Consider the following 18,901-nt stretch of genomic DNA (forward strand, 5'->3'; position numbering starts at 1 on the left):
GACATCACAGAAAGGGCTTGGAAAGAAATGCCACAGTTGGACGTCGGGGCGACATCACAGAAAGGGCTTGAAAAGAAATGCCACAGTCGGACGTCGGGGCGACATCACAGAAAGGGCTTTTATAGAAAAGTAAAATACAACAATGCCACAGTCGGATGTCTGAGCGACATCGCAGAAAGGGCTTTTATTCACAGGTAAATAATACTCATAATAAACATTTAATTCATAAGAATAAATGGGTTAGTCCATCCACAGGGATAATCATTTAACCGGAGTTAGCATTTGAGCGAATCACCGGAGTCTCTGCCATCAAAACTGACATTTGATTAGGATAAGATAATATCGACCTGGGACAGGGAATAGATGATTTGGAGGAATATATGACTCTGCAGAGTTTGTACAAAATTTTTCCCACAGCCAACGGATCTCCGTAGTCACGAAGGACTAGTTCCGTTTACGGTATTTCGGAAGAAAACACAGCTAACCAGTACACACCCATCCTACCTCTCGATGCTAGGAATCACCCTAGACATCGTCTAAGAAAAACTTTTGAGACGGGGAGATCACAATCTCGAATAGCATGGGATCAAATTTATATACGCGCGCTCTAAGGGGTGCCCCCCTCTCGGTCCCAACCGGAAACACCCGTGCCCCCTGACCGGATGACTGGCTTTAATCCAGGGCCATGGAACCATCATCACGGCCTCTCCTTTTGGTGTGTACCAGAAAAGCGGTTTGCAACTTACTAAACCATATTCCTTGCGGAAAACATGTGGTAGTATAGGGAAGGAAATGAGAGGAACTGGACCGATACAGTTTGACACTGAAGTCACATAGTCTGGCGTAAGACTGGCATGCTACGACACTGCCATCTCACCCATACTCATGCCAACACATGGCCCTTCATCCTCACATCCATTCACATATGGATCATCGAACTCACTTACCTCATTATCACATAAAATAAGGTTCATCGATTTGCTTCTCAATATGCCATAAAACTAACTAAATGCAAAACATGCCAAGACACTCATCATATCAAAACTTCAAACATGCTTGCCTGGTTCAAAGTAGTTGGAACCTAGCTCGGTGAAGTTCGTGGCTCCGTCACCTCCTTCGGTATCTATGATATAAAGAAAATATATGCGCTATCGTAAATACCAAGGAGTGCACAGAAAGTATACCAAATATTTTTCAAATAAATATGATAAAAAACTAGACAAAATTTTAAAGAGAACAGAAAAAGAATCAATCAAAAATACTTTTCTGTTTAAAAGTTATAAGGGTTTTGTCCAGGGACTCATCTGTAATGAAACAGAAGATTTCCAGGGGCTAGCTTATAAAAACAGAAAACGTTTCGGCAGAACTACGCCAGCCCAAAGAGAAAACGCATTTTGCCCGAAGGCTCTTCCAAAAAACGATTCAACCAGAGAGGGCAGAGAGGCTGACGGTGGGGTCCCACTCGTCAGGTTTGAACTTCAAAAAGGGGGGGCGAAGCTCGTCGGCGCCCGAGAGCCGCGGTGGTCGCCGGCGGCGATCCACGACGAGGCAGGGGGGTCGGAGGGTACCTCCATGCTCAGGGCGCCGTTCCGCGTCGGTTGGTGGTGGTGGTGGTCGCCGGCGAGTACCACATCGACAGCGAGCTTTGCTCCGGCGGACGGCGGCTCGGGTGGTCGAGGGGCTCATCGGAGAGGGTTGCAGAGGTCAAATTGAAGAGGGGGTTAGGCTCCTGGTAGCTAGAGAGGGTAACGGACGGGGTTTGGGCGCCAGAGATGGCCTCACCGGAGCGAATCGTGGTGGAGGCCGAGGCGGATCGGGGCGGCCGGAGTTGGGGGGGGGGAGACCTCCTCGGGGTCCCCCTAGTGGCCTGGCGTGGCGTTGGTGAGGAGTGGGGATGAGGCGTGCACGAGGGTGAGCTCGGGGGCCCTTTTTATAGGCGGCCCGAGGCGGTTGCCGTGAACGGGGATCTCCGGCGAGTGATTACGGCGGTGCCGGGGATGTGCAGTGGGATTAGGGGCTTGGGCATCGTCGTTGAGGTCCACCGGTCCCATTTAGGCGCTAAACAGGCTGGGACTTGGTGCTATGGGTGAGCTCGACGGAACGGGGGTGGCGCGGCCCGTCGGCGGCAGGGAGCACGTTCCGTGCTTGCCGGGCCACGGCGACGGTGCCACGGGCGTGCGCTGGCATGGCAGGGACACGCGGAGAGCTAGGGGGTGTTGGGCGGCGCCGGGTGGCGTGGCGAGAGGGCTCGGGCCCTTGTTGGCCGCCACGGGAGGTGCAGCCACCGCAGAAGCTCCAAACGCCGGCGAGGCTCGCTGCTACCGACGCCAGGAATCGGCCAAGCGTGCGTGCAGGGTGCTGGCCAGGGAGAAGAGGCTGCGTGCAACGCGCCAGGGCGCACTGTGGCCGCGTGACCGAATCTGACGAAGGAAGAAAGATAACTGAATCTCTGAACTTTCTGAATTTGCAAAGGGATAGTGCAGTTCAGGTGTTCGACAGAATGTTTTTGGCCTCTGGAGATTTTTCCTTGAGCTGATTTTTGGTGGAGTGGCTTCTCATTGCTCAAGAAGGCTGCCTGAATTTTGGTGGAATTTTTGGAGGAGTGTAGATATGAATTTCATCAAATTTGGCAAATCTGGTCCAAACTTGCAGAGACTGAATTTTGAAAAATTTGAAAAGAGGAGGAGTGGATCAAGATGGTTCTGGGTTGTGGGTACAAAGGACTATCCAGGAGAGTTGGTTTGAGGTCAAAACTCAAATGAAAAAGAGTACTTGCTTTGAAAATCCCTCAGGCTCCAAATAATTTTCAGAATTGATTTGAGAGGAAAAATAATTAGAATAAAATCCAAAACTTGTTTGGATTAGTTGGGACAGAGAACTTAGGTTGATCACAAGGTGTAGGGGAGGTTTTGGAGGGGTTTTACCACATGGGCAAAAATGCCAAGTCATGGGTAGCTTTCAAGATATGAAAATCCCAAGTTTATCATAGATTTCTTTTTAAAAGAAAAAGATTAAACTCCAAAAATGAATTTGAGAGGGAACCAACAAAGAAGAAGTTTCAAAAGATTTCAAACACCAAAGTTTGAAAGAAAAATAAAATAAAAAAATCCTTGCCAAAGCAAAGGATGTTTTAAGAGGAAGGTTTTCTGAAAGAAAAAATTAAATGGCCTCTTTTCAAAGAAAACCACAAGGTTTTTGATAAAAACCAAATTAAAATTTTTGGAGTGTCACAACCGTCGATCTCCCGCACCGTCCCGTCGCTGACTCCACCTTGTGGTGAGCCTCTTGTTCATGAAATTTTATATAAAAAATTGATGTTTGTGTGATTTGGATATATAGTTACTCATATAATAATTATCTTACCCGTACGTTGTTTGTTATACATAGTGCCATGGTTTTGATATCCGTCCCCGTCGGCCCTCATCCTTGTTACGAATCGGATGTGGTATATTCCCTTTTAAAACTATTTGTTGCATTTCGTGTTTATGACAAATTATGCCCATCAAGTTGAGATAGATATTTTTATCTAGGAGGTATGTGAACCGGAAATTCCAACCGACCCTATTGTCGAGAGGTTAAATTTAGTTGAAAGAGAAAACGAGTACTTGAAAGAAAAATTGAAAAGAATTGAGGGGGAGAAGATGGAATTGGAGTTGCATGTTGCCGATGTCATCGATGATCACAAGATCAAGAAGGAGAAAATGCGCTTGAAGATTAGAAAGATTAGAAAATATGCCATCGATAGTGAGGCTTGGTATCATTATGCTGTTGGATCAATTGTTACCTTACTTGCGATCTTGATCGCATTTGTTGTTGCATTTAAATGCTTTAGCTAGAGAGTTATTTGTTTGTTGCATTTAAGTGTTGTATGAACTTTATGTATGAACTTGTATTAATTTGGTCTATTCGGTGTTGTGTAATGAAGATGAGCCGGCAATGGATGTACGATGACCGATGCTCTCCCCAGTTCGTTGAGGGCGTGCATACTTTTCTGCTTGCGGCTGAGGCAAACAAGCGGGCGGATGGTTTTATGCCTTGTCCATGTGCTGGCTGTAAGAATGGTCGCAATTACTCTACGTCAAGAACCATTCACGTCCACCTGTTTGAGTCCGGTTTCATGCCCCACTATAATGTTTGGACCAAGCACGGAGAAAGAGGGGTTATGATGGAAGACAATGAAGAAGAAGAGGACGACGACAGCTATCTTGGCCATGGGTTCCCTGAATACGATGATACAACAATGGGGGAAGAAGCTGAGCCGGTAATGCGGGAAGAAGCTGAGCCGGCAATGCGGGAAGAAGCTGAAGAAGAGGCATCAGATGAGCCCGTTGATGATCTAGGTCGGGCCATTGCCGATGCAAAGAGAAACTGCGCAAGTGATTTGGAGAAGAAGAAGTTGCAGCGCATGTTAGAGGATCACAAAAAATTGCGTAGGTGACAAGTAAAAGCTGGGCACCACACTGGAATTGCTGCAATGGAAGGTAGAGAATGGTGTATCTGACAAGGGATTTGGAAAGTTGCTGGTAATGATAAAGGATATGCTTCCAAAGGACAACGAATTGCCCGAGAGTACGTACGAAGCAAAGAAGGCTATCTGCCCTCTAGGGTTAGAGGTGCAGAACATACATGCATGCCCTAATGATTGCATCCTCTACCGCGGTGAGTACGAGGATTTGAACGCTTGCCCGGTATGTGGTGCATTGCGCTATAAGATCAGCCGCGATGAGCATGGTGATGTCGAGGGCGAGCGCCCCAGGAAGAAGATTCCTGCCAAGGTGATGTGGTATTCTCCTATAATACCACGGTTGAAACGTTTGTTCCAAAACAAAGAGCATGCCAAGGCAATGCGATGGCACAGAGAAGACCGTAAGAAAGACGGAAAGTTGAGAGTACCCGCTGACGGGTCGCAGTGGAGAAAAATCGAAAGAAAGTACGGGAAGGAGTTTGCAGATGACGCAAGGAGCGTATGGTTTGGTCTAAGCGCAGATGGCATTAATCCTTTTGGGGAGCAGAGCAGCAACCATAGCACCTGGCCTGTGACTACATGTTTGTATAACCTTCCTCCTTGGTTGTGCATGAAGCGGAAGTTCATTATGATGCCAGTGCTCATCCAAGGCCCTAAACAACCCGGCAACGACATTGATGTGTATCTAAGGCCATTAGTTGAAGAACTCTTACAACAGTGGAATGGAATAGGTGTACGTGCATGGGATGAGCACAAACAGGAAGAATTTGACCTAAAGGCATTGTTGTTCGTGACCATCAATGATTGGCCTGCTCTCAGTAACCTTTCAGGACAGACAAACAAGGGATACCACGGATGCACGCACTGTTTGGATGATACCGACAATATATATTTGAATAGTTGTAAGAAGAATGTGTACCTGGGACATCGTCGATTTCTTCCGAGCAGGCATCCCGTAAGAAAGAAAGGCAAGCATTTCAAAGGTGAGGCGGATCACCGGACGAAGCCTCGCCACCGTACTGGTGCTGATGTACATGATATGGTCAAGGATTTGAAGGTGATATTTGGAAAGGGTCCTGGCGGACAATCTGTTCCAAAGGACGCTGATGGACGGGCACCCATGTGGAAGAAGAAATCTATATTTTGGGACCTGGCATATTGGAAAGACCTAGAGGTCCGCTCCGCAATCGATGTGATGCACGTGACGAAGAATCTTTGCGTGACCCTGCTTGGCTTCTTGGGCGTGTATGGGAAGACAAAAGATACACCTGAGGCACGGGAGGACCAACAACGTATGCATGGAGAAGACGGCATACATCAGGGTCATGCAAGCTATGCTCTTACCAAAGAAGAGAAGGAAATCTTCTTTGAATGCCTGCTCAGTATTAAGGTACCGTCTGGCTTCTCGTCAAATATAAAGGGAATAATAAACATGGCACAGAAAAAGTTCCAGAACCTAAAGTCTCATGACTGCCACGTGATTATGACGCAACTGCTTCCGGTTGCATTGAGGGGGCTTCTCCCGGAAAACGTTCGATTAGCCATTGTGAAGCTATGTGCATTTCTCAATGCAATCTCTCAGAAGGTAATCGATCCAGAAATCATACCAAGGTTACAGAATGATTTGGTGCAATGTCTTGTCAGTTTCGAGTTGGTGTTCCCACCATCCTTCTTCAACATCATGACACACATCCTAGTTCACCTGTGCCAAGAGATTAACGTTTTGGGTCCTGTATTTCTACACAATATGTTCCCCTTTGAGAGGTTCATGGGAGTTTTAAAGAAATATGTTCATAACCGTGCTAGGACAGAAGGAAGCATCTCCAAGGGCCATCAAAATGAGGAGGTCATTGAGTTTTGTATTGACTTTATTCCTGACCTTAAGCCGATTGGTGTTCCTGAATCGCGGCATAAGGGCAGACTGGATGGAAAAGGCACGCTAGGAGGGGAACAAATAATATGTATGGACGCACATTCTCTCACTGAAGCACACTACACAGTTCTACAGAATTCCGCCTTGGTGGCTCCGTATATGGATGAACACAAGAATTTGCTACGCTCCAAACACCCGGAGGAGTCTGATGACTGGATTACACGTGAACAAACCAGGAGTTTCGCCTGCTGGTTGTAGACACGTACCATGCATGACACCTCTATTGAAGATGACATGTACTTGCTGTCCCAGTTACCATCTTCGAATATAATGACTTTCAAAGGGTACGAGATAAATGGTAATACATTTTACACGATCGCCCAAGATAAGAAGAGCACCAACCAAAACAGTGGTGTCCGCTTTGATGCAGAAACCAAGACGGGAAAGGAAACAAATTATGGTTATATACAGGACATATGGGAACTTGACTATCGACGTGGTTTAAAGGTCCCTTTGTTTCGGTGCAAATGGGTCAATATGACACGAGGCAGGGTAACGGAAGACCCGCAGTACGGAATGACAACAGTGGATCTCAACAATCTTGCGTATGCAGACGAACCATTCGTCCTAGCCAATGATGTGGCACAGGTTTTCTATGTGAAGGACATGTCTACCAAGCCAAGAAAAAGAAAAGATAAGGAAGCGAATGCATCGTACGATGAGCCAAAGCGGCACATAGTTCTTTCTGGGAAGAGAAACATCGTGGGAGTGGATGACAAGACAGACAAGTCAGAAGATTATGAAAAGTTTGATGAAATTGCTCCATTCACAGTGAGTATTGACCCGAGCATCCCGTTAAATGATGAAGATTTTCCATGGTTACGGCGCAAAGGGACACACGCGAAGAAAAAGTTTCACACCCAAAGATCTGGGATGTGATCGACTTCACTAGATATCATCACTTTCTTCTGTGTTTCGCACCGAGAGGGGAATCTCTGTAATAGTTAGGGTAGTTATGTGTTTTTGCATTTGAAACGCGAAGAAATTTTATGTGCAAACAAATTCTTTCATGCCTTTACTGATTTTTAAAGTTAAGTTATTCACCAACTAGTGATTCACACTAATTTCAAATAATTCAAAATTTAAACTATTCAAATTTGAAAACTACGGGCACTAACAGAAAGTTTGTAATTTTTTGTACCTAAAATAAAAATGTTCACAAAGAAACTCTAAATACACAAAAAACAACACAAAAATAAATAAAGCAAAAAAATAATTAAAAAAGCCCTAACAGAAAGTTTGTAATTTTTTGTACCTAAAACAAAAATGTTCACAAAGAAACTCTAAATACACAAAAAAAAACAACACAAAAATAAATAAAGCAAAAAATAAAATAAAAATAAGCCCGCCTACTAGGCCAGAGCGGCCTGCATACGACTAGAAACACAACCTGTAGTTGGGCCAGGATGCAGGCCCGCAAAGGCCAAGTGGGCCCACAAGGCTGCAAAGAACACGTAGGCCTAGTAAGCCTGCTTTGGAGAGGAGCTCGAGAGAGTGACCGCACGGGGCTTTATAAACCAGTGCGGTCGCCCCTCGGCTAGCGAGGTGGGACTAAACTTGCCGCACCGCACCTGCGCCAGCGCACCCCCTTTAGTACCGGGGCGTGGCACAAACCGGTACTAAAGGGGGGGCCTTTAGTACCGGTTTGTGCCACCACCCGGTACTAAAGGGGGTCGCTTCCCGCCACTTGGCCTGGCCAAAACAGGCCTTTAGTACCGGTTGGTGGCTCCAACCGGTACTAAAGGTGCCTTCTATATATACAACAGCTACGAAAATTTCAGTTTCCCTCTCTGTTCGTTCCTCTGTTTCCGTCTCCGTCGCCGTCGCTGCCGCCCTCGATCATCTCCGTCGCCGCTCGTCTCCATCGCCGCCCCCGTCCCCGTCGCCGCCCCCATCCCCGTCGCCGCCCTTGTCTCCGTCGCCGCCCCGGGCCCGTCCCCGTCGCGCCGTCCTCGCCGTCGCCTCGCCGTCGCCTCGTCGTCCTCATCGCCTCGCCGTCGCCTCGTCGTCGCCTCGCCTCGCCGTCGCCCGCTGTGAGCCCTCCCCGAGCCCGTACACACACAAAAGCATGTTTAATTAATTTAGAAAATTAGTCTTTAATTAGTTTAGATTATTTAGATTATTATTTTGTATGTTTAATTAGTTTAGATAATTAGTGTTTAATTAGTACACACACACACACGTATTTTGTATTTTTAATTAGTTTAGATTATTTAGATTATTATTTTTTCACTATTATATATGTATGAATGCATGTTAATTAGATGGATATAATTAGTGTTTAATCAGTTAGAAATTAGTGTTATATAGAAATGTTAGAAATTAGTGTTATATAGAAATGTTAGAAATGTTAGAAATTTTAGTGTTATTTAGATTATTTAGATTAGCATAATTAGTGTTATATAGAAATGTTAGAAATTTTAGTTATCAAAATCCAATCATTAAAAAATTGTTAATTTTTGCGGGCATATAGCTAGTATTTGTTCTCGACGATGCCCGGCCCGCATCCTCGCCGTCGACCCGTCCGCGATGACGTCCAGCCGACCCATGTCCGGGACTGGGCTCCGCCGGGCAGGCACTGGGAGGTGCTGCTTGGAGGGGAGCGCCGCTTGATGAGGAACCCGGCCCCGGGTCCCGTCGTCGACCCTGATCTCGTTTGGTGGCGTTCGCGTGGGCCAGTTTCGGTGCGGAGGGACCCGGCCCCGCCGGAGGTGGTACGTCGCCGTGTCAGGGAGGAGGACGAGCACATCCATCGCTACATGGTTGCGTTAGAGGGCGGCAGGTTCTCCAATACCTGGCAGTATCTTCGGGGATCTCACTTCAGCTATGATCCTATGAGGGTTCCTTCTCTTTGGGTGTCCACCGCCCGCGCCGCGGGAACCGCGAGTGTCCTAGATTCTTCTGTCGTATTCGATCTTTAATTAGCTAGCCAGTGATGTACTATTCAATATTATATATTATTCGAGACGATGTGTTCGAGATTATATCTATTATTCTAGACGAAGTATTCGAGATTATATCTATTATTCGAGACGATGTAATTTGAATACCAAATTGTCTTATATTTCTTTTGAATTAGTTAAATAAAAGCTATGGCAGACAATACCGATAGAGAGGGAGAACAGACCATGTTCGATATGATACGCGGGCCAAATGATGATCAGAATGAAGAATATTATGACGGCTCCGAATTTCTAAACAACACCGGAGAGGGTGATATGATATTCGATCGCGACGACCGAATTGATGAAGTCATGAACTACGATTATGACGATGACGAAGAACATGTTGATCCTGAAACAACAAAGACCGGCGAGGTATATATATTTATATAAGGAGGTATCTGGTGATCATCACATGTTTTAAATGACTTGAAGATATATTAACGAATCGATCTTTGTTCTTTCAGCCATCCGGATCGAGCAAATCTTCAGGCAAAAGGACGAAACGAGGCCCGAACAAAAAGTTGAAGGAGGGCGTAAAGTACAATATCGAGGCAGTCAGACCTAATGGCGAACCATTAGCACCTAAGAAGATTGCGGACAAGTTCATTCGTCAGTGCGGAGTTCTTGTGAAGGACCAACTCCCGATCTCCCTTCAAGAATGGAGAGAGCCAGCAAAAGACAAAAGACAAAAAGGCAAAGAGGACGCTGCTCCATGTTCAGATGTTACTTTTGTCAACAAGAATCAAAAAGATCTGCTTTGGGATACTCTCATGGAACATTTCACCCTACCAGATCATTTCACAAAAGCAGATGTGCAGAAAGTCAAGGACGCTACTCTTAGGAAGATGGCGGTTGCATTCAAGAACCACAAGAATCGTGAATGGGACAAGTACGTCAAGGGAGGAAGGAAGACTCCAGTATTCGAGGGAACACTAGAGAACCAACATGCTCATTGGGACGATTTCATGAAATTCAAGGATTCGGAATTAGCTAAGGAACGGTCGAGAATATACAAGAAGAATGTCGAAAAAAAGGATAAGTTCCATAAGCTGGGGCCAGGTGGCTATGCGGTGGCAATGCCTAAGTGGGATAAGTCTGAGAAAGAGATGGAGGATGCAGGTGCCACTCCGGTTACTAAGAGCTGGCCCCCCAGGGTCAGGACTTGGTTCTATGCGCATGGGGGGGAGTTGGACCCGAAGACAGGCAATGTTTCGACGAGGGCAAGTCTGAAGGGAGCCGACGATGCGATACTTGTTGCAATAGAAGAGGCACGATCGGGGTTCTAGCCCAACAGAGAGAACAACGAGCTTACGCGTGCCCTGGGAAATCCTGAACACCCGGGAAGAACACGAGGCAAGGGCGCTATTCCGTGGTATGAGGGGTTCTCATACTGGAACACCGACTATAGAACCCGTGCGAGAAAGAAGATTGCGGAGGAGAAGAAGAGGAAGATGGAGGAGGAGCAGAGGAAGCGGGACTATGAACGCCTTCAAGGCCTAGAAGCAAGTCAAGCGGAATTGGTAGTCAAATTCCAGCGGCAGCAGGAGCAGATCGACTCACTTACCCAGCAAAGGGGGTCTCAGCAGCTGCAGCAGCTAGCGAATGATCCAGCATTGGATAGCACCGCCCCATCCATGCCGAGAAGCAGTGTGGGTTCCGCCCCGGACGATGCAATGCTGGGTAGATACCCCGTGGATGACATCACGGAGAACACTAGCTGCGAGCTACACGTCAAAATGAAGAACATATCCATGAAGGTGGCGGACGCCGTTGCTTTTACAAATCCCCCCGAGGAAACCTTCCACTGCAACCCGATTCCAGTGGGCTATGCTCGTGTCTTGGTTGATGAGGTGGTGGACCCATATTCGGAGCTAGAGCTTGACTATCCTGGAGGTGACGAAGAGCGCTTTCTCGGAGACGCCAATCATCGTATCATCCTATGGAAAAAGGATTACATCATCATTCGAAGGCCACCGACACCGCGTCAGCCGACTCCTCGTCGAAGTCCGCCACCGAGTCAGCAGTCTCCCGCTCCTGGAAGTCCACCAAGTCCGGCAAAGTGTCAGGCCACTCCTCCTCCAAGTCCGGCAAAGTGTCAGGCCACTCCTCCTCCTCCAAGTCCGCCACAGCATCAGACATCCGCTCCTCCTCCAAGTCCGGCACAACCTCAGGCCACTCCTCCTCCAAGTCCGGCACAGCTTCAGGCGGCCACTCCTCCTCGTCCAACTCAGCCCCGTCAGCCGTCTCCACCGCCTCAGCAATCACAAAAGAGACACCCCGCAGCTATGGTGCGTAGGCGGTACGAGTCGAGGTAGTACAGGAAGTACTGGCAGAGGCAAGCGATATAAATATGGTCCAAGCCTCACGCCTCTTCCGCAGAGGGCTTATGACAGGTCCGAGGAGGAAATCGCAACCATATCGAAGTCCGAGGTGGAAGCCCATTTTGCACCAAAACCGCCACCGCCGCCAAGGGAGAAAGTGCCTGAGGAAACGATTGACCACTTCATTCGTATGGCTCAACCACCAGCTCCCAAGCCTGTTGACACAGACTATGAGCGCCACATCAAGAAGTTAAATCGAGCACGTCTACGTAAGGAGGCGAGCCCAGGATCGAGCAAACAAGAAGGAGCTGTCAAAAAATGCGGGAAAACCATTCCCCAGCTGGGAGAACAGGCGGCGCAATCGATCCCCTCGCTTGTTGTGCCAACAACACGTGACAGTACGCGCGCCCAATATTATTGTGGGCAAACAGTTTACGTTCCTGAGGTGGGTAATGTGGTAATAACGGAGGAGCATATAATGCAGGCTGAAGTTCTCAAAATCACTGTTGGACAACTCCTCGACATCGAGCCCATGCCTGTGCTTAGAGAGGATGAAATAAAATGGAAATATGTCCGGGGCCAACCTTTGGTCGATCCACACAAGGTCAAGAACCTCCCAACGAGAATGTATGAATTGCACGAATGGTACATGAACATTACCAAGATTTCCGATCGATTGTCCCTCATGGTGAATGTCAAGAAGGAGCATTACTACCATGAGAAAGCTGTGTCCGTTGAGTATTCTGAACTGTTTCAGTTATACAATCAAGACGCACTCGACAAATCTATCGTCAGTTGCTATTGTCTATAAGTGATTTCTTTCTGTAATTTAAGTCTCAAGCTAGCTGTAGTGATCCTTTTGATCAATCATTACCTGTAATTATCCTCACTATATTCTTTTATGTGGTATTATATGCAGGATGAAGATGTATGAAATGAGAAAAGGTGGACGCTATGGCATTGGGTTCATTGACCCAAACACCATTAATGAATACACATGGAAAATAGATGCACGTCATCAAAAGGCCGTAGAGGACAGCATGCTAGAGTTCTTGAAGCGCCTCAAATACAATGAAGATATACTACTTCCTTACAACTTCCAGTGAGTCACACTGTCTTGTACGACAAATTCTCTGTTTTTGCCTACTAACTAGCTACATGTTTTTGCTTACATATGCCCACTTAATTAAGACATGCAAACGTGTGTGCATGCAGATTTCACTGGGTCTTGTGTATCATTAAAGTTGACGCCGGAACAGTTGAAATACTAGACTCACTACTCAAAAAAAACTGACTATAACATCTTGTTTGGGATAGTTAACAGGTAATTTCAATCATTATTAACTATATATCTTGGCCTATTTAGTTCGTCATTTCATGATATGAACTATTTAATAACCCCTTTATTCATTTTCTTTGTCGGCGGGCAGGGCTTGGGCAAGGTTCATCAGCGTCACGGAAGTCGAATGGAAACAAAAGCTTCAATGGGGAAGACCCAAGGTAAGTAATAAAGTAGTACTAGCTAGATAGCTAGCTGCCATCTCTTTAATTATCATGCTTGATTAATTATTATCTGATCTAATTCCATTCTCGTAAAGGCCCTAAAGCAGGCGCAGGGGACTGATCTGTGTGCATTCTGTGTTTGCGAGAACATTCGCATGATGGCATCCGAAAGGAGTAGATCTCAAAGACAGGAATGGGTACGCTTGTCAAAACACTGTTCACAATTTTTACACCATTATCGATATCTAGTCACACAACTAATACACATGCATATTGATCTCCTTCTTAACAGTTCAGAGAGGTGCGGGAGAAGCTCCTAGAAACGGAGCGCGTAGAAGCACTTCAACAGGAAATAGCGGGATTTTTGCTCGACCAGGTCATAAATCCGAAGGGAGAATACTATTACCCGCTACCGCCCTCATGAAAACCACTTCCAATTGTCATCGTGCTCCGAAGGCACCAATTAGGCTAATGCCACTGGCTCCGAAGGCAACATGCATATGTAGGAGAAATTGTATATAGCTATACATGTGTGTATGTGTGAATTAATTAATATGATGGTTTGTGAGACATTGATGATATATATATGCATGATTGGTTCTACTAGAAATTCTATATATATATATATATATATATGTATATATATATAACGTGTACAATGTGTAGTATCGTAAAATACCAGCAAACGAAAAAGAATTAAAATGGAAACACAAAATTAAATGAAAAAGAAATCATAAAACTAAAAACCCCCCAAACCTTATAGTATTGGTTGGTCTTACCAACCGGTACTAAAGGGCTCCAGGCCCCTGGAGCTGGCTCGTGCCACGTGGTTTCCCTTTAGCACCGGTTCGTGCTGAACCGGTACTAAAGGGGGGGGCCTTTAATGCCCACACTTTAGTGCCGGTTACGGAACCGACACTAAAGGGCCTTACGAACCGGTGCTATTGCCCGGTTCTGCACTAGTGGATTTTCCTACCCTATGAACCAAATGAGGCCTGAATGTATCCATGTCGACTAAGCCTACAATTTTAGGAGCTTGGGCTATTGGCCGATCGAGGACGGATAAGTATAAGCGTACCACGAGCTCATCAGTCCCAACGTTTCTCTTCAGTGAGTGTTTTGCAAGTACTATAGCTCGCACAGTAGCTAGCCTACTAACACCAAGAATCATCAAACAAGCCCTACTGATATGATAAATAGTTCAAACTTACATCTAAGCATGCCACATATTACATCAAGGGTAATGATAACTTTAGTTTGCATGAGATTAGGGAAACATGAAAAAACAATAAAGGAAAAAGCTTCCATCCCCTATCAACTAAAGTTGCCATCCCTACGAACTAGAGTTGCAATGTCAAAATGTTCGGGATGACTGCTCAAATCCCGAACGTTTAGGAGTTATTTGATTCCTACATCAAAAGCTGGTGATGATACATCTGTTTCCATAACTCGGAGAGGGTTCGCATGATTCACTACCAAACAAAAGTAGCAAGTATCACCCAGACAAGAAAGTGCACTAGCCCTAAGATGGTTTCATAACACGCATCGTTCTGGTAATTAAACACAAGGCAATGCAAACTACCCTGAAGGATTAGCGCAACCAACTATTTCTTGTCATCCATCTCTCGGGCAATGACCACAACATGGACAGCGGCATGGGAATTGATCTTTGGGGCAATGTCCACAAGACTGTCCGCGACATCGGAATCAATCTCTAGGACAATGTCCACAGGATGGACAGTGGCATCGGAATCGATCTCCGGGGCGATGTGAACAGGATGGACCGCGACATCGATAATGATCTCTGAGGCGTTGTCCATAGGACGGGCCGCGACATCGGAATCATCAAGGAGGTCCACTAGCACCTGCACAACCCTAACATATTAGCAAGCACATTGCAAATAATCAAAAACCAGAACTGTGGTAAGCCATTATTTTTTACCTTGTGCACCTCACCGGGGGATCCCATCCCTCCGGGGGCCATCTCCTCGTCCTCGATAGGGGCCATCACCTTTCCAGGGGAATATTGCTTCTCAATGGCGACTATCTCCTCAAACTAGGCCTTGAGCCACGCATAGGTGGACATTAGAGTTTCTGGGGTAGGTATGGTGGGGCCTTTGTAGTTCTTCCAAATTTGTTTGAGGATTCGTCCACCAACGTCGTCAACTCTTTGGCAAGTCCTTGTTTCCTGGAGTTCTTCATCTCCATGGGTTGGCCCGCCAACATGGTCAACTCGTTGGTCGATCCTCGCTTCCTCGAGATCGCTGTCTCCAGTGGGTTGTCCGCCGGCAACTCTTTGCCTAGTGGTCCAGGATCCATCAATGAACTGACAAACAAAAAGCAATCGAAAGGAAACCATAATCGCAATGAAAACGGGAAAATAATAGGCTGTGAGAATTGGTCGATGCTTCCCAAAAAGAAGATTCTTGGAATGAGAATATAGCAGCATCACTGATTTTCCCACCTTTCCTTCGTCGGTACAGAAGAAAAATGGCAGAAGTGAGTAGCCTAGAGTGAGGTTTTCTTCAAGAAAGGGGAGAAAGGGCTTCAACAAGAGTTCCAGTGAAATGATGGTTGCTTCGTCCAGTCCAACTTTGAGGCCACTTTACCACTGCTGGTAAAGGTGTGGGTTTTGTGATATGACGTGTCATGATAGCCACACTGGGGTGACCGATGAGTCTAGACTGTAGCACCTCGTTATGATTTGGTGGATGGCATGCGGGTCCGGATGCTTTGATGTCCTGCATGTAAATAGAGCGGCTAGTTATACAGGAGTGCTCAATATTGTGCACCGCGACCAAGACGGAGAGGAAAACGAGAGAACTATGTAATTAATGCATGAGTTTAATTAGGGTAGTTTTGTAAAGTAAGAGATACATTCCTCCAATCACAAAATACCTTGGTTGATGAGATTTGAGATTTGAGCCCTATAAACCGGAAGGGAGGGAGTACTGCACGCGGTGTAGTCTTGTCACTTGTTGAAATCTCTAGAAAGGCAAATACTCCTTTCCGGTTTACAGGGCTATACTAGCAAGTACTAGTACTACAATAGTGGGATCAAATAGCAATTTTGTCTCATGCAAGATCCTGGCTATATGCGTGCTCCAAGGCACCGCACCACGCCCCACCCCAACATAAAGACTGGCACGCGAGCGTTTGCAACTGCCACGTTCGCGTTGCGCTTGGCTCTTCGCCTCTTCGAGAAGACGAACAATGATGTTACTACTACTTCTAAAGTATCGAATCCACTGTTGCATGTCCGTCCACCTCATGCGGGAGGGATAGCTTGTAGCGAAAGCTCCTACTAGTCCTGCCAGCCACCACGCTCATGCACGAGGGAGGGATGCAGCTTCATTGACTTACTGCTCCTGCCTTTGCATCAATGATAGGAGGGCCCAACAGGTGGGTGGCCCACCTGTCATGCAGCCGAAGGCAGGTGCACTTAAGGCACCGGAGCTTAGTCCGTGAGGGAGAGGGCGTTGTAGTAATCAAACTTCTCGATCTTGTATGAGGGCGTTGTAGTAATCAAACTTCTCGGTCTTGTACGAGTTGACGCGACACATCAAGGCGCTGCACTCGATATATTTCAATAATTATGCAACACATCAAAGTACTGCACTCGATATAAGTCTTTTTAGACATTTCAAATGGACTACAACATACCGATGTATGTAGACATATTTTAGGGTGTAGATTCACTCATTTTGCTTCATATGTAGTCACTTGTTGCAATCTCTAAAAAGAATTATATTTGGAAACAGAGGGAGTACAACGCATGCATGCATGCCGTGACTTTCCTTTTGATACTTGCATGTGTTGATTTGATGCACCTTGCCAAATTTTGACTATAAATTTACCTAACCAAATGTTCATGCATGTCATAAAAAATACGGGGCTGTTTGGATTGCGACTATGTTTGTATTATGTTGCCACATTATTTTTCCCACACTTGCATAACTTGAGTTGCTCAAATTGTTAGACACACTTTGGCTTGCCTAAGGGAATCTTGCCACACTTTTTGTGACTATGACATGTGGGGTTCACTGCTAATAAAAAAATTCTCTTCTTAGGTGTGGCTAATAAGAAAGACTTATATTTAGGAACGGAGGGAGTAGAAAATATAAATAACAATGCATGTTGGGGCAACCCACGTTTACGATAATTTTAGCTGTGTGCTTGTTCACAATTTTTACGAGGGGGTGGTTGTTGATTTAATGGAGGGACCTGTACGAGACTTGAACGATACAAAGTGTGACCTGGCACACCGTAACACAACTTGGAATAAGCGGGTAGCTATCTGAAAAACAAACAACAACTAAAAAAATGACGACCTGGCACATAGTACACAATTTTAAATGATTTTTTTGATGGAGTGAAAAAGGAAAACTACACCACTATATATATATAGGTCGGAGCCTTTGGGCTTGCTTGCTAGGGTTGCTCTATTCACACACTCTCATCCTCTCCAGATCTAAAAAAGATAGCGGTGCTAACACTGTCTTTATCCCTCAAAAAACATTGTCTTTCTATCCTCACCGCTGCTTACAGATCCAGACGTATCCCCCTCCGCCAGTGAAGGGGAGGAGGGGCAGTGTTTAGGCCATCGTCGACAGCGAGGGAGAAGACCCACTGTCGGCCGCACCGTTATCTCTGGCTAAGCGCCGGTGCAGGAGGTCCTCCGGTCCCTTCGTTGTTTCCCTAGTGTGGGCGGATCCGGCCTCCCGCCGCCCACATATCCACATTCCAACGACCTTCAGGTATATCTTCCTTCGAAACAACCTTAGCTCTACTTCTATGACGCCCCCGATTCAATCGTACACTAATCATGCACGCAAACGTGTACGATCAAGATCAGGAACTCACAGGAAGATATCACAACACAACTCTAAAACATAAATAAGTCATACAAGCATCATAATACAAGCCAGGGGACTCGAGGGCTCGAATACAAGTGCTCGATCATAGACGATTCAGCGGAAGCAACAATATCTGAGTACAGACATAAGTTAAACAAGTTTGCCTTAAGAAGGCTAGCACAAACTCGGATACAGATCGAAAGAGGTGCAGGCCTCCTGCCTGGGATCCTCCTAAACTACTCTTGGTCGTTGTCAGCGGCCTGCACATAGTAGTAGGCACCTCCAGAGTAGTAGTCGTCGTCGATGGTGGCGTCTGGATCCTGGGCTCCAACGTCTGGTTGCAGCATCCGAGAAGAAGAGGAAAACAGGGGAAAAGAGGGAGCAAAGCAACCATGAGTACTCATCCAAAGTACTCGCAAGAAAGGAGCTACACTACATATGCATGGGTATATGTGTAAGGAGGCAATATGAGTGGACTGAACTGCAGAATGCCAGAATAAGAGGGGGATAGCTAGTCCTATCGAAGACTATGCTTCTGGCAGCCTCCGTCTTGCAGCATGTAGAAGAGAGTAGAGTTGAGTCCTCCAAGTAGCATCGCATAGCATAATCCTACCCGACGATCCTCCCCTCGTCGCCCTGTGGAAAAGCGATCACCGGGTTGTCTACGGAACTTGTCTGGGTGTGTTTTATTTAAGTATCCGGTTCTAGTTGTCATAAGGTCAAGGTACAACTCCGGGTCGTCCTTTTACCGAGGGACACAACTATTCGAATAGATAAACTTCCTTGCAGGGGTGCACCACATAACCCAACACGCTCGATCCCATTTGGCCGGACACACTTTCCTGGGTCATGCCCGGCCTCGGAAGATCAACACGTCG

This window comes from Triticum aestivum, chromosome 6B (genome assembly GCF_018294505.1).
Source record: "Triticum aestivum cultivar Chinese Spring chromosome 6B, IWGSC CS RefSeq v2.1, whole genome shotgun sequence".
NCBI classification, from domain to species: domain Eukaryota; kingdom Viridiplantae; phylum Streptophyta; class Magnoliopsida; order Poales; family Poaceae; genus Triticum; species Triticum aestivum.